This window comes from Hylobates moloch, unplaced genomic scaffold (assembly GCF_009828535.3).
Source record: "Hylobates moloch isolate HMO894 unplaced genomic scaffold, HMol_V3 SCAFFOLD_2, whole genome shotgun sequence".
NCBI lineage: Eukaryota > Metazoa > Chordata > Mammalia > Primates > Hylobatidae > Hylobates > Hylobates moloch.
The window spans coordinates 24,438,309-24,465,096 of NW_026652277.1; the positions used below are offsets into that span (position 1 = coordinate 24,438,309).

Genomic DNA, 26,788 nt, shown 5'->3' on the forward strand with positions numbered 1-26,788 from the left:
AATGGAAAAATTAATTCATGAAATGGACATTCGAACTGCAGTACAAATCTATGTCTCTTTGTTTATAAAAATGTATAAATATGACTAAATATAAAAACATAATATTAAGAGAAAAAGCCAGTGGTGGACTTATATGTTAAACATAATACCGCTTATATAAAAACCAAATTGTATAAAACAAAACTCAGTACTGTTTATGAATATTTATAGCTATTATCATAGCTATACAATATTTGAATTCCAAAAAAACGTGTCGAGGATTGTTAAAACTCAAATTCAGGATAGTAATTATCTTGGGGCAGAAGGGGGAATGTAAGAAGAATGGGCTCAAGGAGAGGCACTGAGTAACTCAACAAAATTCTGAGTGGTTTATTTCCTACCATCAGAATAAACCCTGCAAAACATTAAAATTTGTCAAAGTTCTGTGACGCATCTATGAGTGTTCATTATTATTTTCTAGATTTTGCTTATGCCTGAAATATACGACTTTCCAAAAGAGTCTCTTGGCAGATGGATATGACTGGATGTCATTGCCTCATTTCTGCTTCTGGAATGTTGGCCATTGCTTTTTCAGACAGTGGAGCTATGAGTGAGTCAGCCTGTGGTTCAGGTAAGGTCCCAAGCTCTTCTTAACTGCCATGGAGCTGCAAGCAGTAGCTAGCAATGTTGTATATCAAGGATTTATGGTCTAGACTTAGTACTGAACATGCACTGCCTCCCATATTCCTCAAAACAATTTCAAGGAGAAAATATAATTATTATTCGCATTTTGCAGATGAAGAAACCGAGTTGCTAAGAATGATCTAGCCAAGGTTTCCTGGTGAGTGGAGAAGCCAAGAGTCAAACTATGCCCTCTTAGACTCTAGCCACCACTTTATGCTCCCTCCTCATGATTGGTGTCCATTGTCTTTACAAGTAATATTGTCCAGAATTGTCAGGTTCAAAAGGTCACTTAAGTTCCCAATATAGGAGGTATGGGAATCACTGTGTAGCAACCCTCTGACACTGGCTGTGGCTCCACAAGGAACCTCACTGCTTCACACCTGCCTGGCGCAGCTGCCACTGCATGCTTGGGACAGCACCCCCGTGAACTTGAAAGCTGTCCTCCAATAAGACCTTGATGCGTGAGTCAGATGGACCAAGGCCTCTTGTCCTGATCGCTCAGGAGGCAGCTACGTTCATTCACAGTTTACATCTATTCAGCAGCAGGCCTGAAACAGAGACGTCGTAAATCCCATCAAAATCTCCTCCATTATGTGACACACTTTGTTAGAACAGAATAAGGGGTTCGGCTCTGTTGGACCAAATCGAGTTGGTCTATGTGGAGTATCACATTTTAGATTCAAATCCCTGTTAAACCCTCTGCTTAGGCTCGTGGTTAACAATATTTTTATATCTGTCTGCAGAGATGACAGGCAGCCCAGCTCTCGAGCAGGCCTAGAGGCCTCTGCACGGCTGCTTTTAGAGGCAGGCTTCATAGATGAAAGGCAGAAATCCCACCACCCCAGTGTCTCCTGATTAGCCCGGAGAAAAGCTGAATGACAAACATGTTTCCAATCTGCCTGGCCCATGCAGGGAAATGGGGCAATCTGGCCTGAAAAGGGATTTAGACTTTTGTTGTGTGCAAGGGAGGGGGGTTGGAGAAAAAAGCTGATTTAAATCCATCCACAATGCTTTCCCACTTGGTGAACTCTTAGATAAGAAACAGCCTGGCTGTGGTTCAGACCCCCACCACGCCCATGCATCTTCCTTCTGCCTGCCTCGCCACTAGGTATTCTTGGCCCTCTCAAAGTCAGATACTATAGAGGTGACTGCAACTGGTCATTTCAGAGCACTCACCCTTTTGGCCAGAAGCCTGTGTTTGTTGATTAATAAAATTGGCATACAGCAAAATTCTCTATAGAATTTCTAGGCTAAAATAAGCATCAGTAACAAGGTATACACTACCTAGTTAGCTCTTTGGTTGCTTATGCTAATCACACTACAGTACACTAGTTTCACAGTAGTATACAATACTACATAAAATGATTGCAAGGCTTATGTGGCAAATACTGAGTTAAATATGTGATTTATTTATTGGACACATTGCATGAAAACAGAATATTTTCATTTCTCTCTTCCCAATAGAGAGAAGAGCCCCACAGGTATTGAAATCATACACAGTTGATACAGAGCTTCTTTTAACCATATAAGTCAATAAATCATCTGCCACATTTTATTACATAATTGTATATTCAGGTGGGCAGGGTTTCGGTGCTAATTTTTTTTTTTTTTTTTAACCCACAAGCCACATAGATGGCAACACTGCACTCTGATAACATTTATTCTGGCTTCAAACAAATCATCCTTTTCCTTTCTCAATGCATTCACCTGGGTATCAAACTGATGGAATAAAGGGTAGGGTTGAGGGGAGTCTGTCCCCTTCAAGAGTCGCTTTCTTAGGGTGTGGTATATAAAAAGCACCTGTAAGATGGCTGCCTGCCACATGGCCATGGCTGCCTGGGTACAGCTAAGGCGCCTTGCTCTGCCGGCATCAGCACAAGGCTTCTTCAAACACAATTATCAAAACAGTCCTCAGTGACCTCTTATTGCTGCCGTATTTGGGAAATAGCATTCAGATGCAGATTGGCTTAAATCCTATCAATCCATTCAACCATGTGTGTGAGTGTGCTTGTATGTGTGTGTGCACATGTGCGTTTGTGAACACACATCACACATGTATTTGCACTTATATAAGTTCTCCGTAGGGCATTTAACCCCCCCCCAACCTAAAATGTCCAAATGAGGAGAAATGCTTATTTTCCCAGGCAACTTTGTCAATTGCTCCTGTGCTCTTCTTATAAATATTTCATAGCAAATATTTAACATGATTCTTTCCCCAATCGGATCAGCTTTGAAATGCTCCTCAAAGTGAATTCTCCCCCAACAATAGCTTGATGCAAAAGCGCTTTTTTTCTCTCTCTTAAGCACAGGGTCTGCTGCCATAGCAGCATGAATAGTTCTTATTTAATGGAAAAGAAAAGATACTTTCCATTAATCCAGTAGGCAGTGCAGGTGGGGGTGGTGACAGGCACAGCACATGCGTACCTTAGGCTTCCAGTATGGAGGCACAGCCTACCTTGACCTCCCCTCCCCCAGCATGCCTGCGATTACTACCCAGCTGACATTAGAACTGTAATGGGAAGTGACAAGTTTATGTAAATGATCCACATACGGATTTTGCTCTTGTAAAACAGAGCAGTTACTCTGGGCTTTCTAATTATTTCATGCCTCGTGGTTCTCTGATGGGGCAGAGATGACTATACTTGAAAAGTACCCTGTGATTGACAGACTTCTGTCCCCCTGGAGCTCATTAGGGCTTAGGCTTTGGAAGATGGGAAATAACCCTACCAGTCACCAAAAAAGAAAAAAAAAAAAAAGAATTCTCCCCAGCACGAGTGATTCTGTAAGATTCATTTGTTCAGATTTATGTTTTGTTGGGGAAACAGTGTTATCAGAAAAGTGCACTATTGCTTTCCTGATCCAACCAGACTCTCTGCTTTGGTGCTTTTGATTTTTAAAACCTACGTTTAGAGCCACACCGGCTGTATGATGTAGAACTTGAAGGGTATGAAATGTCAGTGGAATTCTTCACAATGAACTATTCTGAAGAAGAAAGTGGGGAAGGAGGGAGGTGAGAGGAGCAATATGCCATATAGAGCAGCTATGGAATCTAACTGGACTTGAACCAGTGTTATCATTTTATAGACACAGCGTGACCTGTTCCTAAGTCAAATCCACAGAGACATCAATGAAGGGAGCAAATAAAATTGAATCATTAATTAGGAAAGTCTGACTATCCTCTCACTTGAAATACACCGTGAAGAGAAAGAGAAGAAAGTGCTGGGATGAGGGAAGATTGTAAAAAAAATATCCATAAGCTGGAAAGATTTCAAGGTTCATTTATTTTAGTCTTCCCATTTTATGGGTTAGAAAATTAAGAGGCAGAGTGGTCATATAGCTCACTAACAGTATAGCCAGTATGGACTGCAGCTTTCTACCCAGTACGCGTTTCTCTGGCGCAGAACCAGGAAGGGGATAGGATCTGGGGAGACCAGGAAACGAGGTCTCCAATGGGTAAGGTTCCAAATTAAGGAAGCCAAAATTGTTAGTCAGTCTCATTGTAGTAGGGTCAGATTTTTATGCACCGCACTGACATATGTAAACATTGGAGCATTCTTTATGTTTCTATAACTGAGTAGTAAGGAAAAAAATACTTAAACTTCCTAATTAACTTAAGTTCAGTGTCTCTCAGTATTAAAAGTTTCATTCAGGTTGGTTTATTTTCATTCAAGTTCAATGGCCATTTGTCTTGTCTCAAAACTTCCCCAAACCCCATGACTACTTTCCTAAGAAGGCATCTGCATATGTTATGTGCCTGTGTTGTGACTAGAGGGACTGCTTGGGCTGCCCTCTGGTCTTCTGATGCCTCTTCAGCTTGTCTGTTGTCAAGTAAATGCATATGCAGATAGCCAGCTTCCCTTCCCCTCATCAATACAAATGCAAGAAAATGTCCCTTGAACTAAAGCAATCATCTTAGAACCTAAGAGAGAGAGAGAGGGGAGAGAATATTTATTCAAAACGAAATTGTGTTAAACCATGTTACTAAGATACTTCCTTTACATTTTGCAAATTTCAGTACCACCACATACCCTTATGTTGTCCTTCCCTGCCTCTATCATTGACCTCATGAAGGGATCATAAGGAAGTTTGAGTCAGTCATAAAAAATTATTACCATTAAATGCACATCTGAGCCCAACGGTATAAATTTTCACCCCCGCTATATATAAGCAACACAGAGGCAGACAAGAAGGCACAGAGCATGAAGGGATGCATGTAAACCAAACCAGGCATGAGAAGATGGAAGTGTGGAAAGGAAAAGAAGGCCACTTTGTAACAGAGGCATGCCACAAAACCTCCAAGTTAAAGAATACCGAAAAGGAGGAAAGCAGCCTAACTCATTTTAGGAGGCTAATAAAACATTGATTTCTAAAACCAGTATGGACAGCACAAGAAAAAAATTGCAGGTCTATTTAACTTATGAATATAGGTGGAAAAATCCTATATAACATGTGATCTAAGTAAATATCCAATAATGTATTTAAAAACAAGCCAAGTGTGGTTTTTCCCAAAAATACTATGGTTTAATATCAGAAACCCCGGTGTTAAAGGAGAAAAGAAAGAAAAACATCTATGAATGCAAAAGTGTTTCATGAAATTTATATTTCCTTGTGGTAAAACAATAACAATCTCAGTAGCCAGGAATAGAAGAGGACTTTCATTTGCTAAAGATGCTATACCAAAAAAGTAACGTCAACATGATAGCTGGTGGATAAACCTCAGGCTCTATTCCTTTAATATCTGGAACAAAACAAATTCCCTTTGTCTCTGCTGCTGTATAACCTGCCATGGGATGTTCTTGCCAACAAGAATTAAAAAATAGAAAACAAGAAGGATAAAAGATGACAGGATGTTGTGGCTTGAAATATACTCACAGAGTCTTTGAAAGTTCCTTGAAAAAGTGGAAACTAATTTTTCTCCCCTTAGTTTGGACTGAATTTAGTGAATTGCTTCTAACAAATAGAATAAGGTGAAGTAATGCTGTGTCATTTCTGACACTAGGTCAGATTCCAGGATTCTTGACCTCAGAGACTGTATGTATGATCATATATGTCTATTGTTTTAAGCTGCTAAGTTTTGGGATAATTTGTTTGCAGCAACTGATAACTGGTACACCAGCACCAGAATAAAAGATATTAAATTGTCATTCATTGCTGACAGTATGATCATCTACATAGAAAATCAACAGAGCCAACAGACTATTAAAAGTAGTCAGAGTCTGGCAAATTTGCCTTAAGGCAAGATCAACTTACAAAAGTCAATAGTGTTCCCCCATCCCAGCAATAACCAGTAGAAAATTAAGTACCATTCACAATAAGAAGAGAACTGTAATGCATCTGAGAGTCAACTTTACAATAAATGTACATTTATGGAAAAAATATTAAAATTCTACTAACAGACATAAAAGAAGACTAAATAAATGAAAACATATACCACAGTCATGGTTGCTGACTTGATATTTAAAATATTTTAATTCTTTCTCAATTAATGTATAATTTCAACACAAAGACAATAAAAATTCCAGCCAGGTTTCGCATCTGCCTGATGGCTTATTATTGCCTATCACTGTGTTCTACAAATACTGAATACTTTCAAGTAACTTCAAATACTATGCTATGCCTTTATCATTAGAGTTCCTCAGGTTGCCTTTGGCTGGGTCGATATCAAGGGCCTATCTTACCTCAGTTTCCACATTTCTTTTCCAAGCCTCCACCCTATGTGCTTGGGCTCACCTTGTTATTTACTGAGCTATAAGCTTCTGTTGTGAGTTGAGTGATGATAAGAAAGGGCAAACGAGGAAGGAAGGGGAAGGAGGAGGAGTGGGAAGAGCAGGAAGGAGGAGGGCACTACAAAAATAGTAATAACAAATATGGATCCTGTGAAGACTGGACCCCTTTGAAGACAGTTTTATTATGAAGTCAAGAGACCATAAGATGGGAGGGAACCTGGTTATCAATTTATTTGAATAAACCCATGGGGCATATTTATTTGCAGTAATTAAAACTATTAGAAGTGAGAACTTTTATGCAAAGTTTAGAAAATACATCAAAAGAAAACATGTCAGAACTGTGTGGCTATTTTATTTAACAGATCAATGCAAACAACATTTTTACCATCTTCATGAATAAAATAGTAGGTTTGAAAATTATAGACTAGTTTAGATTGGCAAGGAGGTAAATATGAAATAGGGCTTTATCAAAAACGAACACAGGATTACCTAAGCAGCAATTCTTTTTATTTGTTAGTCAAGAAAGGTTATCATTGATAAGGAATGCAGCTACAGGACATCCTGTAGTTAGGTTTCAAAAAATCATCTGATACAATGAGTAGTCAAGTAATTCAGCTATGAAAGATTTTTCCTCCATCTTTTATTTTAGATTCAGGGGCACATGTCCAGTTTTGTTACAAGAGTATATTGTGTGATGATGAGGTTTAGGGTCCAGTTGAACCCATCACCCAGGTACTGAGCATAGTATGCAATAGGTAGTTTTTCAGCCCTTGTCCCCCTCCCTCCCTCCCTCCCTCCCTCCTGCCTCTAGTAGTCTCCAGCATCTATCGTTCCCATCTTTCTGACCATGTGTATCCAATGTTTAGCTCTCATTTACAAATGAAAACATACGGTGTTTGGTTTTCTGTTTCACATTAGTTCACTTAGGATATTGGCCTCCAGCTGCATCCATGTTGCTGCAAAGGACACGATTTCATTCTTTTTATGGCTGCAGAGTACTCCATGTTGTATGTGTACCACATTTTCTTTATCTAATCCTCTGTTGATGGCCACCTAGGTTGATTCCATGTCTTTGTTACTATGAATAGTGTTGTGATGAACATACAGGTGTATGTGTCTTTTTGGTAGAATGATTTATTTTCCTTTGGGTATATACTCAGTCATGAGATTGCTGAGTCAAATGGTAGTTCTGTTTTTAGTTCCTTGAGAAATCTCCAAACAGCTTTCCACAGTGGCTGAACTACTTTATATTCCACAACTATGAAGGATTTGACGTAATGCAGAGGCAAATATTGGCCCCCCTAACTAGAATCTGCACTCCCAACATATTCACACCCTACTCCTCCTGGCTTATTTCTTTTCATGCTTTGAAACTCAACTCTGATGTCAACAGTTCTGGAATGCTTTCCTTCATACCCCTTCCTTCCACCTCAATTTCTACTAATTGCCCCTTCTCAATTCACCTTGCATTGGCCCATTCATAGACATGTTACCAAAGTGGAATTTGTTTATTCATCTGCTTCCCCAATAGACTGTGAGCTCTTTAAGAGCAGGAACTGTGCCTTTAATTTCTGTCTCCCAAAGACTCGATCCAGTCCCTTGAAGATAGCAGGCTCTCAATAATATTCACTCAACGAATGAATAAATGAATGCTATTTCTCTCTATAAAAGAGAATTACATGTAATCTCTACAAAGATGAAAAGAATTTGTATGCGTAAGAGAATAGTGTCACTGAGCCAAATGTGAAGGACAAGTATGAAAAGGGAAAAGAAATATGAGTGTCCAAAGGCACAAAGGAAAGTCATCAGAGACTGGAGGAGACGGAAGAGGTGGTAAGCAGGAACTTAAATAAACCATAGGAAATAAAGAAGATAGAGTTCAAGGGCCCTATAGGCAAAGAAAGGTATTTCCAGAAGCTAAGGATAAATAAGAAAGTACAAGAAGAAGACAAGAGGAACAAAATACCCTCTGAGAAGTGAAGACAGGGTAGCGGGTTTCACTTAACCTCATCTGAGGTTTCTACAGAGGAAAGATGAATGATGAAGAAATTAGGGAAACTAACCAATTAATGCCTATACCAAGAAGGTATGGAAAGGGCAGAAATGCCAAAAAGAAGAGTGGCATAACAGTCAACAATTTGTTGGGCATTTTCTCAGGCCACTGTGCTAACTTGTGTGTGTTAACACATTTACTCTTCATAGGTAGGTGCTATTTTACAGATGTGGATACAATGACCCAGAGTAGTAAAATATGTTTAAATTCACAAAGTTAGCAAGTTGTGGAGATAAGACTCCAGCTCAAATCTTTCACTATCTGAAGCTCAGGACCTGAGACAAATAGGCACTGAGGGGAGGGGAAGAAGGAATGACTTACGGAGGAAGCCTGAATGTACCAAGTACATCCATCAAATACAGGTAATGCATGACTCCCAGTAGAGTCCCACAATTCAGATAGCATGAGAATGTCAGAATTTGGCTTTCAGCGCTCTAAGGAAGTAACTTAAGGGAAGAAAGAGAAGAACAAATGTTTTCTTCTATGTGGTTAGGGTCAGAGAATTTCTTTGTAGGAAGAGACACAAACATGTTGAGACCTAAAGAAAATAGTACAAGCTAGTAGCAACCACCTGCATCTCTACACGGGGCCCTAGTTTCATAAGAAAGTGAGCAGGTGCTCTACATGATAAAATAGAGGGAGTAATTTAAGTTCTGGGGGGAGAAAATGCAATAAGGAGAAGAAGAAGGAAGTAGGCAAGAATGTGGCTCTATAAAGAGAGGCTGGAGGAAAAACATTCCCCCAGCCAAGAGAGCATCCCTAGAGAGATGATACAGAAAACTGAAAAGTCTAACTGGGATTTACGAAGTGTTTTATTGCGAGTTGTTAGAGTTAGGGATACAGACTCCTGTATGATCTTCAGCAAAGGCAATGAAAAACAAAATTTAACATTCTGAATATGGCTGTGTTGCTTATATAAAATGTTGAAGCATGCTAGGGCAGAATGCTGGTTTTACATTTGGTCAACAGCCTGTTTGACAAGAGGACAGCTAAATCTGGATTACATTTATAATATATGAATACTTTCAGAGCAAACCCATGAAGCATCACATATCAAAAGCCTGAAAAAGCTGAGTCATACCTTTTGTGCCAGCAATTGTACTACTTGGACCTCATCTTATGGAAGTAATAGGTGATGATTTTGCCTGCCATTATTTCAATGGAGAAAACTTGTGAGGAATATAAACTGCCCGAAGTGATTGGTTAAGTACATTGTGATAAATCCTTACAATTGAGGACTATCTGCATGCAAAAATTACATTATAGAGTCATTCATTCATGTCGCAAGTGTTTATCAATTGCCTGCAATGTGGCCAGTGTTATTCTAGGCACAAGTGACACAGCTGAGAACAAGTAAATGTCTCTGATCTGCTGGAAATTACACTTCAGTGGAGGAGAGAGAAAAACAACATGCAAGTAAACAAATAAATAAGCAATATAATTCAGATAGTGATAAGTGCCAGGCAGAAGAAGGAAGAAAGGGAGATAGAGATTAATTCAAATGTAGAAGAAATGGCTATTTTATAAGGGTGTCCAAGGAAAGTCTCATTGAATGTAGGGTTGGCTACACACAAAGCCATGTGTCTCCTGGCCAGAGATGTTTCCTCTTTGGGAAACATGATCTCTATGGCCGAATAGCTCAGCATTGAGAAGACAGAAGGTACACAATCCCAGTGGATTACCAGGAGAGATGGTAAGCAGGACTACTCCTACTTCCATTGGTTCCTAGATCCACGTATTCCACTTACTGGGACACGTCTTCATTTAAGTTTTTTGATTTAAAGTGACCACTGATTCGCAAGGGTTGTTCCCCATCCTGCAAGCTGGTACTGCAGCTATGCCTTCATATTCCCGTTCCGTCATTCTAGCAGGCTGGCAATATCTGGATGTGTCACATGTAGTATGACCAGTGGATCCCATGGGTATAGAAAGGAGGGTCTTGGTCTGATGTAATGTTATGTGTAATCCCATGCAGATGGACCAAACACTTCATAAGCTTTTGGAATGTGATGCTGGCTGAGATCTTGAAGACAGGAAAGGCAAACATAGGTTCGAAATATGTATCTCTTCCAGTCGAGGTGAATGCTGCTTTTTTTCAGGTAGAAGGAGCCCAATGTAGTCGACTTGCCACAGGTAGCTGGCACTGCATCTGGAACTCACAATTGATCTCTGTTATACACAGCTGGGTTGTTTGGCAATGGCAGCTATATCGTCTTTGGTTGGTGAAATTGTATAAGGATTCCTAACCCTAACTCAGCCACACAGCAAAACACTTCATAAATTTCCATTCACTTATATTTGTTTCAGTAGACATTTCAGTTCTTCCCAACATTTCAGTTCTTCCAGCCTCTAAGGCTACACTTCTGGCCAGAGAAGCTTTTCTCATCCAGCCCTCTCTCCACAGAGCTTCATTCTGGCTTGCCCACTCCTCATTTCCATTCTTAGCCTCCATGACTAATCTGTTCAAGCATTCAATGTGCCAAGACCAGGGTGATGACAGAGACTGGCTCGTGTCAACCAGGCTAAGTTATTGTGCCTACTAACCAAGTACTTACTCTCCCATGGTGGATGCTTTCTTGTGGGCATTAACAAGCAATGGAAAGACCTTTACACTGCATGGCCATTCCCATGTCGATCCACAGGCCTCTACCCCGATCTCCTATCTTCCAATCCTCCTCCCAGGACCGTCATAAGGTGGCTATTTGCCACAGCCCAAGTATGAGTCTGTGTATATTCTACCCTCAGGCCATTCTCTTTCCACACAAAGTGGGCAACCAGGTGCACCACCCAAACCTCTGTCATTGGGAGGATTTCTCCCTACTCTTGAGTATGGCAGCAGTGCAACTGCCATCCCTTTTCAGTTTACACACACAGACCACACCCGGGCTGACACAGCCACGAACAAAAGAGGGCTTATTACTCCTCTGTCAGTTTGTCATGAAGGATTCACAGGAGGCCACAGATACCAGCTGAGAGAGAAGGGCCAGCCCAACAGTTGTGGGTGGCATGGGGTCCTGGGCTACCTTGTATAGCTTCCCTGTGCTCTCCAGCCATGCTGGATCCTGGATATGCCACTTGCATCCTATGATGATTTGAACTGGGCTCATCTACCCTTACAATTTGGTGGTCTGACAGAACCCAGCTCAAGATGAATTGTTCTGGTGGCCTGATTACTTGGTGTTCCATGATCCAGCACTTCATCTCTACTAGGACACAACGCTGGGGGCTGTTTTCAAAAGGTGTATAATTCTCCATGGCAGATGGCATACTTCTGCTCCAAAAACCCAGGGCTCTGTCATGTGAATCTTCCACTGGGGCCTGTCACAAAAACCACATGGTGTCTTTTCCCACCATGACATCTCTAATATCATAGGTTCTGCTGGATCATATGGCCCAAATGGAAGGGCTGCTTGTACCACAGCCTGGACCTGCTACAGCAAACATCCTGATTTCTACTTAAATCCAATAGCTTTTTGTGTCATCTGACATATGGATCAGAGCAGTATTTGCAAGTGTGAAATACGCTATTTCCAGAACCCAATGAGGTGTTATGCTTTCTTTTTTTTATGATGGGAGATACAAGATGAAATAATTTGCTTCTTATTTTGTAGTGGGTTTGGGGATTTTCCCCATGCCCACACCACTGGATCCTCACAATTTTCACTGATGTGAAAATGCCTCTGGATCTTTGTCAAGTTTATCTCTCACTCTCTGGAGGGGATGTTGTGTCACCAACAGGCAAGCCAGCAGGATGTCATCACTACAGTGGACCAATGTGATGTCTGGCAAGCTGTTCAACCACTCAAGACTCTTCAGACAATAGTATGATAGAGGACAGGAGAGTTAATATAGTCCCAGGGCAAGATTGTAAATGTAATCTCTTGTCCGTTCCAAATGAATGTGAATGGTTTTTGATCCTCTTTCCAGATCAGTGACCACCTATCATGGACCTAAGACCTAGTTAATCTGCTGTAGCAAAGAGACCACACCTGACACAGCAGCTGCAGTTGTGAGTTCTACATGTCTGAGTTTGCAGTAGTCCACTGTCATCCTCCAGTATCTGGTTTTTGGCTGGTGCCAGACTGACGAATTAAACAGAGATATGATGGGGCCCACAACCTCAGCATCTTTGCATCTTTAAAGGTGGCTGGCGTGTGATATTATTTTTTGATTGATTATTTTGGCTGGGAGTGGGGAGCGAGTTGCAGGATTCAGAGCTCCACTTGGCCTTCCCACTATGATAGATCTCATTCAAAAGTTGAGGGAATACAGGATTGTGCCAAATACAAAGTACACATGCTCCTCATTTTACAAGGGGGTTGCGTCCTGATTAACCCACCATAAGTTGAAAATATTGTTGAGTCAAAAATGCATTTAATACACCTAACCTACTGCACATCACAGTTTAGCCTAGCCTGCCTTAAATTTGCTCAGAACACTTACCTTAACCTATAATTGGGCAAAATTATCTAACACAAAGTCTATTTTATAATAAAGTGTTGATTATCTCATGTAATTTATTAAATACTATACTGAAAGTGAAAAATAGAATGTCTATGGGACTTGAAGTACAGTTTCTACTTAATGCTTATCACTTTCATACCCTCATACGGCTGAAAATCCTGTCACACCACTGTAAGTTGGGGACCGTCTGTATACCTTCTCCCATTACACATTTGGGAACAGAGAACTGACCACCAGATGGATCCGTGGACCCAGTGGAGCCACTGTGAGCTAGGCCTGGGGCAGGATTCTACTTATTACTTGACTTCTATATGACCACATCATGATGCTTCAGGTCTTTGGATATCAATGTTAACTTCGAGCCTGTGTTTAGTTAGGTATTCCCCTTTCCCTAGTATATGGTCACCCAAATAAATGGCCATAGGTCCCTTTGAAGGAGGACTGGGGATCCATTACCGTATCTTCTTGTCATGCATGATATTGTAGCATCCTTTATCCTGGGGATGGCAGCTCCTTTGGGCAGGGGTTTCTAAGAATAAAAACTGTCTCAGGGTCAGAAAGTAAGCAAGAGACTGTGATTTTTTTTTTTTTGTAAGTGTGATGACCCTCAGTCTCCTGATCATTCATCCGTGATTACTTTTGATCGAACAGCTTGAGTAGCACCCTGTTGGCTGCCTATCTAGTTTCCCCCAGGGATAGTATATTCTATTAGCCAACTATATAATTTTCTCCTTTTTCATTTTATTTTTTAAAATTTTATTATTTTTAATTTGGGGGTACATAGTAGGTGTATATATTTATGGGGTATGTAAGCTGTTTTGATACAGGCATGCAATATGTAATAATCACATCATGGAGAATGGGGTATCTATCCCCTCAAGCATTTTTCCTTTGTATTACAAACAATCTAATTATACTCTTTTAGTTATTTTTAAATGTACAATTAAGTTATTATTGACTATAGTCAGTCTATCGTACTATCAAATAGTAGGTCTTATTCATTCTTTCTATTTTTTTTTGTACACATTAATCATCCCCTTCTCCTCCCCACCCCCTACTATCCTTCGCAGCCTCTGGTAACCATTCCTCTACTCTCTATCTCCATGAGTTTTATTGTTTTGACTTTTAGCACCCACGAATAAGTGAGAACATGTGATGTTTGTCTTCCTGTGCCTGGCTTATTTCACTTAACATAGTGATCTCCAGTTCCATCCTGTTGTTGCAAATGACAGGACCTCATTCTTTTTTATAGCTGAATAGTATTCCATTGCATACACATACCACATTTTCTTTATCCACTCATCTGTTCATGGATACTTGGGTTGCTTCAAATTCCTAGCTATTGTGAACAGTGCTGCAACAAACATGGAAGAGCAGATATCTCTTCGATATGCTGATTTCCTTTCTTTTGGGCATATACCCAGCAGTGGGATTGCTGAATCATATGGTAGCTCTACTTTTAGATTTTAAGAAAACTCCAAACTATTCTCCATAGTTGTTGTAGTAATTTGCATTCCCACCAATAGCGTAGGAGGGCTCCCTTTTCTCTACATCCTCACCAGCATTTGTTATTGCCTGATTTTTAGATACAAGCCATTTTAACTGGAGTGAGATGATATGTCATTGAACCAACTACATAACTTTCTGTGGGGCAGGTCCCCCTGCACTTCATTCTGACCTTACTCAATACATTAATTGCACTGACTTGGCCTCTGTGGTCAAATGCTGCCACTTAGTCTCTAATGTTTGGGATTCTCTGATCCCCATTGCTATTGATGAAGCCATAGCACTACTTAGTGCATTTTTCTTCTACCAATATCCCATTCCAGTTCCCCATTCAGTGAAAGCTTTAACAATGCTCTGCTTCCTTGGGCCAGGGGTTGTCTATACTCCATCCACCACCACTCACAGGGTCTTGGGGAGAAAGTGAACCAGCTAGAAACTTGTATCATAGAGTCTGCTTTCTCAGACCACTCCCAATGTAGCTGTTATAGATTAGGCCCCCCAGAGAAAAAATTCTGAGACGGAGAATAACATATAGGAAGTTGATAAAAGAGTGCTCCTAGGGTCACGTCTCTGGAAAGGAAGCCATGGGTTGGTAGGACTGAGCAGAGCGAGAAGACGGGCTATAGTGCTGTCCCAATGAAGGCCTCAGTCTACCCTACAGGGGGTTCTGAAGCTGGAATAACCCTTAAGAATTATCCCAAGTCAGGGCAAGAGAGCCTGGCCTTTATATCCCTGCATCTTGCAGCCACTGGAAGCCTACAGCTGATGGATATGGGTTTTCACTTCAGCAAGGCAAATACCTTCATCCAACAGTTCTAAATAGAGCAGAGGGCTAAGTGGTGCCTGCCAGCAGCATACAGATGGGTAATTAAGTCTTCTAGTTCTGAAGGGAGATCTGGGTGGGACATTATAGCATCAGCTTATCATTACTTTGAATGAACCAGAAAGATACTGAAAGTAGACCAATAAATGAAAAAAAATCAGGTTATAAAAGGATATGACTAGATGATCCCTTCTGGAATAGCAGAAGGGATATATATCTAATATTGATATAAGCTAATAATAGTTTGGCATATGAGCTACATACATACCAAGATTTCCTATCTACCTCCTGTCCCCACACATGCAGAGCCTCCCCCTGTTATCAACATCCCCCAGCAGAGAGGTACATTTGTTACAAATGATGAACCTGTTGTAACACATGATTTTCTGATTTGTTTTTCCTCCTACATATCTACATTTTCTGATATTCCTTCAACTGATTACTTCTATAATAAAATTCTTAATTTAAAAATTTTCTGAGGATAAAATTGGTCATTATATAAGAAATTAGAAATAAAGTGTTTTTTATTTCCCTTTATATTTTAAGCTATTTAACTTAAAAGTTTTCTTTTTTTTTTTTTTTTTTTTTTGAGATGGAGTCTTGCTCTGTCGCCCAGGCTGGAGTGCAGTGGCGTGATCTCAGCTCACTACAACCTCCTCCCATTGGATTCAAGAGATTCTCCCGCCTCAGCCTCAGGAGTAGCTGGAATTACAGGCAGCCACCATTATGCCTGGCTAATTTTTTGTATTTTTAGTAGAGACAGGGTTTCACCTTGTTGGCCAGGCTGATCTCAAACACCTGACCTCAGATGATCTGCCCATCTTGGCCTCCCAAAGTGCTGGGATTACAGGCGTGAGCCACCGCACTCGGCCTTAACTTAAAAGATTTAAGTTGTGACCTTTATTGATTTAAGTAGGTGAAAGTACAAACGTGAGTTAAGGAAAATATGTTGGATTGTATAACTAGTAAAAACATTCACATTGCCTAGTTCTTCTAAGATTAAAAGTTATATTGCTATCATATTGTGATTTTCATCTGTGCACCCAAAAACTTTTAATGAGAATGGTAACTCCTATTTAACTGATGGACAAAATAAAATGTAGAGAGGTAAAGGGATCCAGCCCAAGCTACACAAATTACTGGCAGAAAAGACTTCTCAGCTTCTGATTTGGAACTCCATTTTCTAATTACTCAGCTATCCTTTCTCCAAGTAAAGTTTAGGTCAAGGGCATTCAATACCCAACTCACTAGTTCTAAAATGGCCGTCTTAATTACCAGTGCTCATTAACTTTATGTGTCATTATTAGAGCAAGGAGGTGGGGAGGGAAGTGGGAGATATAAAGGAAACAGGAAGTAATAAATTAATTTCTAACCAAGGTCAGCTGTTCCCCAGAGCACAAAGCAATGGACAGTGGATTGCTCCAGGGGCTTATATTGGCAAGAAAGTTATTTTGACAAAGTTCTTATGAAGTGGACAGAAAATTCTGTCAACGACAGCAAATATTCATCAGATAAAAACTATGTTTTTTTAAAAAAAAAGAGATTTGCATTTAAATATTTCCCTACAAGTCCTTTCTTCTATATGTCTGTTCTGCATAGAATAAGTTTAAACAAAAGCAACCTATAGGGAAATAGAATGAGATGATCTTGGTAAAAAGGAATCAGAGAGACAGAGAGAGAGAGACAGAGAGAGAGAAACTGAGAGAGAGACTGAAAGAGAGAGACAGAGTGATCTCCAAGCGTTCTTTCAGTTTGCCAGGCAGTTTGGACAAGCATTTCAGTTTCTGTCATCCTCTTCAAGGAGCTATCAACATTTCTGAGAGTCACACATTACTATAGTCATCAGTTTAAAAAAAACCTGTTTGATATAAGCTAATAATAGTTTGGCATATGACCTACATAGATATTCAAGACTTATAACATTTTCTAAATAGACACTACAAATTCCAGAGATTTTGTAGACGAGGACAAAAAACACTTTAACTAAAGTTGACAAGAATCAACACAAAGAACCTTAAACAAGTGACCAAGCTTAATGTGCAACTGACACTAAGAGTCTCCTGAAGGGACGACACAAAGGGAGACACTCTCACCGGGGTAGTGTTCTCACTAGAAGGCTTTACCTGGACCTATTAGCAAGACCAGCCCAGAACACTGGCCAGCATCCTCACAATGTCATTGCCATGAAAGGAGAAAAATTCACAGGTGGGAGTTGGGGGTTCTGTTTTAGATTCAAGTTGATTAAAGAGACATGACAACTAAATGTAAGGAATGATATTTGAGAAAATTCTAGATTTTTTTTTTTAAAAAAAGAGCTATAAAGAGTATTTTTAATAGGGTGAACTTGAATATGGACTATATATTAGATGATATTATTGTAATATAGTTCATTACTTGTCTGTGATAATGGCATTTTAGTTATATAGGAGAATGTCTTTGTTCTTAGGGGATAGGTGCTGATCTTTTTAGAGGTGAAATGTCATGGTATCTGCAACTTACTTTAAAAATGGCCAGGAAATGACTGAGCATGGTGGCTCAGCCCTGTAATTCCAGCACTTTGGGAGGCCAAGGTTGGTGGATCATTTGAGAGCAGGAGTTCAAGACCAGCTTAGCCAACATGGTGAAACCCTGTCTCTACTAAAAATACAAAACTTAGCCAGATGTGGTGGTGCACGCCTGTAATCCCAGGTACTCAGGAACCTGAGGCAGGAGAATTGCTTGAACCCAGGAGACAGAGGCTGCAGTGAGCCAAGATCGTGCCACTGCACTGAAGCCTGGCCAACAGAGTGAGGGAGACTCCATCTCAAAAAAGAAAAAAGTCAGGAAATAACTGAATGTTCATACACATAAAGAGAAATGTTTATACATGTGTATATATACACATATCTGCATGTTTACAAATACATATAAAATATATGTACATATATAGAAATGTTTATGTGTGTATATAGAGAGAATATGACAATATGATAAATGTTAATTAGTAAATCTAGATGATGTACTGTTTTTTTCAACTTTTCTACAGGTTTGACTTTTTTTCAAAATAAAAAGTTAAAGAAAAAAAAAGAATGAACTCAAAATGGAGTCAATTATTTGTCCATGGAAGTGATCTACACACCAAAGGAAGTATATATCCTGTTATCTGAGCTTTACATCCTTGATGGCAGGCCAAAGGAAAAGGTGCTGGCTCTTAATTCTCAGGTTGGAGCCCTTTTCAAAGAATTGATGTTCAAAGCAATAAATCCAGTCTTTTAATTTTCACTATTTGGTGAAAGGAAATATATTTTCAAAACTACTTTTTGATCTATATGAAATGTTACCTATCAGATACACTCTCCTATAATTTTTTTTATTTTGAAGAAATTTGAACTTCAGTTTCTTCCTTTAGGACTATGCAAGAAGACTTTGGAAATACATAAAATATAATCAAAAGCAACTTATGATCTGGCTATAGAAATTTAAATTTTGAATTATAAAGATCTAAGACTATTATTATAAAAATGCATTTTTTCTAGTTAATGATGTCACAGAAAAATATGTAAATTTGGTTGAATATATGAACTTGACATTTTTATAGGTCAAAAAGAGTTGAGTAGAGGCAATTTCATATAGTTCAACTATATATTTTTCTATTTACCATACAGATCCAATTATAATATAAGGTGCTTTTATTTATTCAAAAAAAATCCTTCTGAAAAGAGTTTATTCAAGTCCTTGCAAATCCTCTAGTATTATAGGGAGCTCTATAATTACTTTATTTTGAACCACACAATATTTTGGGGGAAAACACATTAGCCTGAACTGACTTCGCCCAATACGTACTTTGGATGTTTTTGGTGGTTACCCAGAAAAATCATTTAATTTTTTTTAAAAAAACAAATTAACACAGATTTAATAATTACTCCAGAGTAGTTGACCCATCTTTAATGTTCAAATTCATTTCACATTTATTTGTTTATTTCAATTGTGGTGAGACATACACAGAGCCACCCTCATACAGAGAGAGATGATGATGATGATAGCAATTTCATTGAGAACTATATCGCAGGCACATTCCTAAGCAGTTTATGTGAATCAATTCAAGTAATTCTCACAGCATTCTGTGCAGTAGCCTATGAAGCCCTCCATGATCTGGCTCAAGGCTCTATCCTGACTTCATTTCCTAGCATTTTTCCCACTGGTTGGTCATTCTTCTTCAACCATACCAGTCTCCTTGGATTCCCCGAACATATCGAGAATGTTCCATTCTCAGGGTCTTAACACTGCCTGCTCCCTCTGCCTGGTGTGCTCTTTCCCAAGATATCTGCAAGGCTTAATCTTCTCTTCCTTCAAACCTCACCTCAAATGTCACCATATCAGAGAAAACTTCTTTTACTACCACATTAATAGCACATCCCTTATAAATTTGTGTTTTAAAATATAAAATTGTGTTATAAAACTGTGTTATAATCATGTTGTAAATAGCACTATGTACCCTATCTATAGTGGAGATGGTTATATGCCACCTCCATCCCCTTCAGGACTGAAGGGCTTATTCTTCTAGGTGCTGGGAGTAATGTCAGTTGACAACCCTAAATTCTCAGCCTTCTCTAAAAATTGCCCTCAGCTGAAAAGAGCCATTTTTCTAGGGGCAGCCCATGTCCAGTGGCTGATCAATGCAGGGATATAAAGACCCAAACCCTTTGTCCCAACTTGGGTCAATTCAGAAAAGCCATCCCAGCTTCAGAATGCCCCATGGAGTCAACTGAGGCCTTTCCCCTCCTCCTGCTTTTCTATTCTCACCAGGTATGATCCTGTGTCTCCATCGCAGAACCTGTCTCTCAGGGAACCCAACCTGCAGGACCACCCATCATTCTCTTTTATTCCTACTCTGCCTGCTGTTCTTCAAATAACTTAGCACATCTGGATATATTACATATTTATTTGCTTATTGTCTCTCTAACCATCTGTAGGTGAACTCCATGGAGTCAAGGACTTGTTTTGTTTGTTGCTGTATCCCTAGAGGACCTAGAATAGCAGCTGGCATGGAGGCGGAGCTCAAGGAACACTTGTTGAATCAATAGGTGGGCACATAAATTAACAAACACCACTAGGAAGTTATTGGTGTTGGCATTTTACAGTTGAGAAAACCAAGATTCAGAAAGATTAAGTAACTCGCCCAAGGTCACACAGCTAATGATCAGTGAGGGGGATAGAAATACATATATGGCATGTCTCAATAGAATGTAGACAGGAAAAGCTGCACATAATTTGCTAGGGGAACTTGAAGTAAGCCAAATAAAGGGACACACTGGTGAGAGAGAGAGGTAAGAGAGAAATGAGACAAATCATGGTTTCTGCATCAAAACTTGGGAAGTACCAGGGTGTGAAGCTTATTTTTTAAAAAGTCAAGAAAGCAAAAAGAAGCATTTCACCACCCTGGTGAATGGCTAAATACTCTGGACTCTAAGAAAGATCAATCATTTCTTAATCTATCCCTTTATTTAGATCCAAAGTCATCTGAAATTAAGTATTTCCACTGAATTCTTACTTTTTCCTAAACCATCAGTTACTGGGAGCCTCATTTAAACTAAGATTTGGATCATAATGAATAATCAGATGTGTTATGTCACTGCTGGTATTCCTAGCTGTTCCAAAGTGGTAAAGGCATGGTGGGAATAAAAAAGGAGAACCTTCCCCTGTTGCAGCTGCTGAGAATTTCAGTGACACCAACAGCTGATGGGTGACAAAGTTATGGAAAATAGTTCCTTAGAGACGCTTCCACATTTCAAGTATAAAACTCCATCTTTAGACAAGTGAATAGCTGCTTAGAAAAGTTACCATTTGTCTTGTTTCTCTTGTAATAACAACAACAACAAAATTTAACGATCTGTGTCTCTGCCACAGAGAGAAGCAATAGAAAATTATACTAGTTTTTGGAACCAAAACAAGGAGCATTTAGGATCTGGGTGAATACAGTGTGAGCGGTGGGGCAGGGGGATATTGAAAGAAAGTCGAGGGCCCTACAACAGAGAAGGAGTTTTGACTTTCTTTTTCCCTACAACAAGTAGCAGTCACTTTGACCTTGTGGGGGATATTTCAAAGATCACAAGGAAAAAATCTACAAGAAAGGTATGTGGGACCATAGAAGGAAATCAAAGACTAGCACATGACTTTCGGTGGCTTGCAAAAGAAAAGATAAAGGAAGCAAAGAGACAAAATACACCACAGAGTTAGAAAAAAATTATACTTTCACAAGTCTATCAAAGGAAATAAAATCCCCAAAGGGAAGTATACCACTAAATAAGGAAGGCAAATATAAGAAGAAAACTCAAAACTACTAAAATGCTTAGCAGACCACACTGCAAACTGAAACCTTGCATGCTCGTTAGAAATTACTAACACACAGTATATTTTCCCCTAATTATTGAGATATCTAGGTTGACCATCAGCAAATTGAATTCAATGTGATTAAACTTTGCTCATTCATCATCTCCCCTCACCAGAGGCTCGTGTGGAGCTGAACTGGCTTCTGAGGATGACTTCAGATTGAGTGCATTGGGTATCTGAGCCTGGAAGTCAATAGCCAAAGGGCATTCAGCTTTGCTTCAGATCCTTCCAGAGGTTACCTCCCCTCAGCCCACCTCCCACCTCCAACCTCTCCCCATCCTGCCTCCCCCCACACAACATCCCCAGACAGGAATACCCTGGGCTTCTCCCTTATCCTTCCCTTTCACAACTATTTACTGAGTGCTTGCTATAATAAGTGCCTGGCACTATGCTAGGCCTTGAACCTACGAAAGTGAACAAAACACACAGTCCCTGTCTCATGTGGAATCACGTGGTAATAGAGAAACTAATCAGATGATCAGACAAAGATTTAATTATACATTGTGGCAGGTGCTGAAGAAGCACCGTGAGAATATATGACGTGGGGTTCAGTCTAGCCTGGTGGGTCAATGCTTTCCTGAGAAATTAATGTCTGAGCTCAGAACTGAAGGACAAGCAGTAGCAGCCAGATTTGGGGAGTGGGGCTGGGGAAGAGGATTCCAGGCAGAGGAAACAGCTTGTGCAAAGGCCCTGAGGTGAGAGGGAATGTGGTACACTTCAGGACTGCAAGAAGGCCAGAATGCAGGTAACAAGAAGGAAGGGACAATCCAGGGCTGGAGAGTGAATTGAGGCCCAACAAAGCAGAGTTTTATGGATCACCGTAAGGACTTGTGTGTACTCCAATAACAATCAAGAAGGGTGTTAAAGGGGCAGGGAGCATTTGACACACTAGATATTTTTAATTTGTTGTAAGTAGAGCCAAGACCAACTATAATACACAATTTTCAGGATTCAAAGCAAAATAAAAATACAGGGCCCTTTGTTTAAAAATTATTTAAAATGTCAAGGCTATAACAGTAGAGCATTATAACCAAGCAGGCCCCTTCTAAGCCAGTCCTGGGAGGAGCATCCCTGAGTCCCTGGGATGTCTTGATCTTGGGTTAGTCGGGATGGCTCCAGGACTGGTCTCAGCCTTTGCATAGTCAGGCCCCCTCTGAGCTCAACAAGAAAGCAACATGGGCCCCTTGCTCTGCATTTTAAGATGCCATGCAAGGTTTCTAGTCTTCAAATTCTTTAAACTGACTAATATAGAGAGAGAAGTTAGTTGAGGTAAACAGAAGAGCTATCAAGCAGAGTAAGAGTAATCTGGCTGTGAGGCTTCCTGCACTATCACAATCCACAGATCTCTCACCAGAGACTCTGGAGTCCAAGGCCCAGAGTAGGGTGAGGCAAGGGAAGCTCCTGGGTGCAAAATTTAAGGAAGCACTTACTTTCAAAGAAGTACAAGTGTAGATTCAGAACCTGAGATGTAGTGCCTCCTTAAATTTACCCCTCCCACCCCACGTCTGGCTTGCCTGTCATCCTAGTTCCAGCCCTGGTCTGAGCAAAGCACCAGAGGTGTAAATCTGGAGTTTTGGAAGCCCAGCAGACAGCAAGTGAGCTCTGTGCTGGGGTAGGGAAATGCCTGAAGGTTGAGAAAGCAGGCCATCTTTGGGGTGGAAATATCTTTTGAAATTCAGTGACACGGGGCAGGCCCTTTGGAGCTATCTACTTGCCAACTCTATACTAGCAGGCTTGAGCCAAGTAAAGATCTGGGTGACCCAATGGGCATCTTTGCTGTGTTATACTTTGTATATTACGGTGACCTATATAGGGTCTGGTCAGTTGGAAACTCAGTTTAGCTGACTTACTTGTCTAGGAATTCAGACAGTACATTGCTGATAGGAAAACAGATCTATCCATGTTCGCTCAGCCTTGTCTTATCAACGCTGTTATTTATTTCAAGCAAATCTCAATACACAGTCTCCGACTCTTTTATGTGAAGAGAAATAAGATGGTGATTTGGTTAATCTTAGCTTTTCTGCCATCTCAGTACTTGTATTCTCCTACCCTCTTCTCCCTGTCCCTTTATGAAGAAGAGAACTTCTTCATGCCCCACTGTCCATTACAAAACATTAAAGATTATTTCATTTGTGGCCAAGTAAAAGCTCTCCGCAAGTCCCATCAGAAGCCTGGCCAGGAAAGCAGATAAGTTTTCCAAAGTGCAGACTATCTCCATAAAGTAGTTTGACCCCAGAGCCCTGTCTGATTTTGTCTGTCTTCTATCTATTGCTTTGTCTGGATTTTTGCTCCCCTTTGCATTGAAAAGTGCAATTATTCCACAGCAACTGATTTTCCTGTTAGAAGATGGAAAGGCCGTTATTAATTTGTCCTCATGTTAATATACTTCATTTCCTTTCATCTTTATTACCCATCTATATCTTCCTCAGAGGTCTTGTTTACATAAAACAGAACTCCTGGATGCAGAAAGTACTTAATGAGTCTCAGCATAACCACTACTGAGCAAACATGGTCCATTCACCCTTTATAATTATGAATCATTTGACAGTATTAAAAAACATCTTCAGCAAATGGTGCCAGGCAGTTTCTTTCTAGATTTTTTTATTACCATAAAGATCAGCCATAAACTATATTATGAGCTTGGTCTATGACATTCTGGCTTTAAGCTCTAATAGTAAGGGCATATATCTTAAACTGTACTCACATTATAGGCTTGAACAATTTGGTTCTTCTTACCTTCACAAGTTCCCCTTCCTTCCTTCCTTCCTTCTCTCCTTCCTTCCTTCTATCCTCCCTTCCCTCTTTCCTTTCTTCCTTTCTTCCTTCCCTCCCTCCCTCCTTCCTTCACTCTTCTTACCCTCACAAGTTCTCCTTCCTTCCTTCCTTCCTTCCTTCCTTCCTTCCTTCCTTCCTTCCTCCCTTCCTTCTTCCCTTCCTTCCTTCTTTCCCTCTTTCCTTCTTTCCTTCCTTCCTTCCCTCTTCTTACCCTCACAAGTTCTCCTTCCTCCTTCCTTCCTTCCTGTTTCAAGCATTTGCACACAACTGGAGAATTATGCACAGAGAATTAAGACTTCAGGGGCATCATCTCCCTGAATCCTACTCACATTCTGTTTACTCACTTATGGATCTCTGGTTTAGCAAGACTGATCTGAAAGCCTGAGTTGCTGACCAGTGGGTTTCCTTCTAACTGAAACTATACTATAAACAAAGAACTTGGAGCAATTGGTTCAGTTTCAACAACTAGTTATTAAGCAACCAATATGCAGCTGGCATTGTTTTAAGCACTGACAAAAAACAAATATGAGAGCAATTAATTCTGTCTTGGCAGGATGAGAAAGCCTATGAGATTCACAGGATATTTTAATGGGCTTTGAAGGATGAATAGAAGTTTGCTAGATAGATAAGGAGAAAGGACATGCCACACAGAAGGTCCAGGATAATAAAAATCTGGAAATACAAAAATACACCAGGGATTGGAGAAGCCTGCTACATCCTAGTATGATTGGGTTACAGGGATTCTAGGAAGGTGTGACTGGAGTGGAAGATGAAAATGGCGATGAGGGATGGGTGGCATGTGAAAAGCCTTATGTTTATAGAGTAATAAGTTGATCAGTTACGGAGAGGTGATCTCTAGTGTTTACAAATCATAAACACAGTTCAAAGGGAATTTAAAGGTGAACAATGTAGGATGATTCATTCTTCCACATAAACATTTTTGAGTGTAAGTAGGTATTAGGGTGGAATAGAAAAATGTGGTCCTTGCCCACTGGGGGCTTACAATCTACCTAGGAATAGAGAGCTCCATAACTAATGACAACTCAAGGCAATGTGAGACAAAGGGGTAATAGGAAGCCTATAAAGCAAGCATACAGGAGGGAGCAGTGAATGCCAGAAGGAATGGCTTCAGGAAAGGTTGGCTGGGGGGAAATATATGTCTAGGGGTACAAAGAATGGCATAAAACAAGGCAAGAGCATGCCAGGCAAAAGGAATGGCCTGAGCAAAATAAACAGGATGTGAGAGATCCGTTTGTGTTTAGAAAAAGGTGGAGCACAGAAATTAGGCTTTGAGGTAGAAGATGATGGTGGAAAGACGGGCTGGGATGAGTTCACGGAAGGCCTTGAATGCTGTAACAAGAAGCCTAGGCTTTATCCAGGAGAAAATGGAGATTAATAAAAGACTACTTAACAGTGACATTTTTTCAAGCACATAGTCAAGGCAAATATATTTCATCTTTAGAAAGTACTTATTTTGATTTATTAATAGCCATTACTGCCAGTGAAACTGGACACTTCCCTGACCCCTTTGTGGGGCTCACGAAGGGTTGTCTTGTTTACTCAGCCCACAGCTCTCAACCCCTCACGGGAGGGGGAGCATGCAGGTGAGCAGGGGCAGGGGCTGGGATGAGTACTTCTGGGCACTGGCAAGAGTAGGACTCCATGCAGCCCCGCAGCAGCATCTAGGAGGGTACCTGCAACCCCCGAAGCCCCAGAGGGTGTGTGTTACAGTGTGTTCTTTTAGCTTTGCCATCCACTGATGGCTTAAGTGTTTAACAGCTCAGTGGGGGGTCAGGGTGATAGCCTTTTGCACCCACCTTGTCGGTACTCGAGTTCTTGTCCGACATTCAGAAAGAGTCAGGCTGCACGAATTGAAAGGCAGTGAATGTGGGGGATTTTACTGAGCAGTGGAAGTGGCTCTCAGCAGGATGGGGAGCTGGGAAGCGGATGAAGTGGGAAGGTGGTCTTACCCTGGAGTTCAGCCATCCTTGGTTGAACTCTTCTCTGAAGTCCCATCGTCAAGCTGTCCCTCTGAAGTCAAGCTGTTTCTCTCTGATGTCTGGCTGCTACTTCTCTTCTCTCCTTTGCTGCTGCTCCACTCTGCCTCTCAGCCACTCTGCTGTGCCTCTGCCAGTGAAACCTGGGGTTTTTGTGGGTACAGAATCAGGGGTGGGGCGGGTCAGGGTGGTTTTGTAAAAGGCAATATTCGGGTGGGAAAACAGGAATGCATGTTCTCACTTTGGGCCATGGTCCCAGGCTTGAGGGTGTGGCCCTCGCCAGGGACTGTCCTCTTCTACCCAGTATTTCCCTACCCCCTGCCTGTCCATATCACCAGAAATAGTGTCTTGAGAAGGATTTGGGGCTCAGTGAGGAAGAAATGAATTCATTTATCCACACAGTTATGTGTCA

The 26,788-nt window shown here is 40.5% G+C and overlaps 1 protein-coding gene across 6 annotated transcripts in view; it reads right to left on the reverse strand.

Annotated features, from left to right (window-relative positions):
- Nucleotides 1-345: 345 nt before the first annotated feature.
- The window catches only part of LOC116479343 (uncharacterized), a 168,082-nt gene continuing 141,639 nt past the window's right edge, over nucleotides 346-26,788 (reverse strand). Inside the window, exons 3-4 of one of the 6 annotated variants that reach the window (XR_009211308.1) lie at nucleotides 26,350-26,519; nucleotides 346-1,211 (exon numbers count right to left, since the gene is read on the reverse strand). The gene's annotated coding sequence lies outside the window, so the exon portion shown is untranslated. Of the gene's footprint in view, nucleotides 1,212-3,947; nucleotides 4,583-26,349; nucleotides 26,520-26,788 lie in introns of those variants that run through there. The other 5 variants (XR_009211306.1, XR_009211305.1, XR_009211307.1 and 2 more) reach the window with 5 other exon arrangements.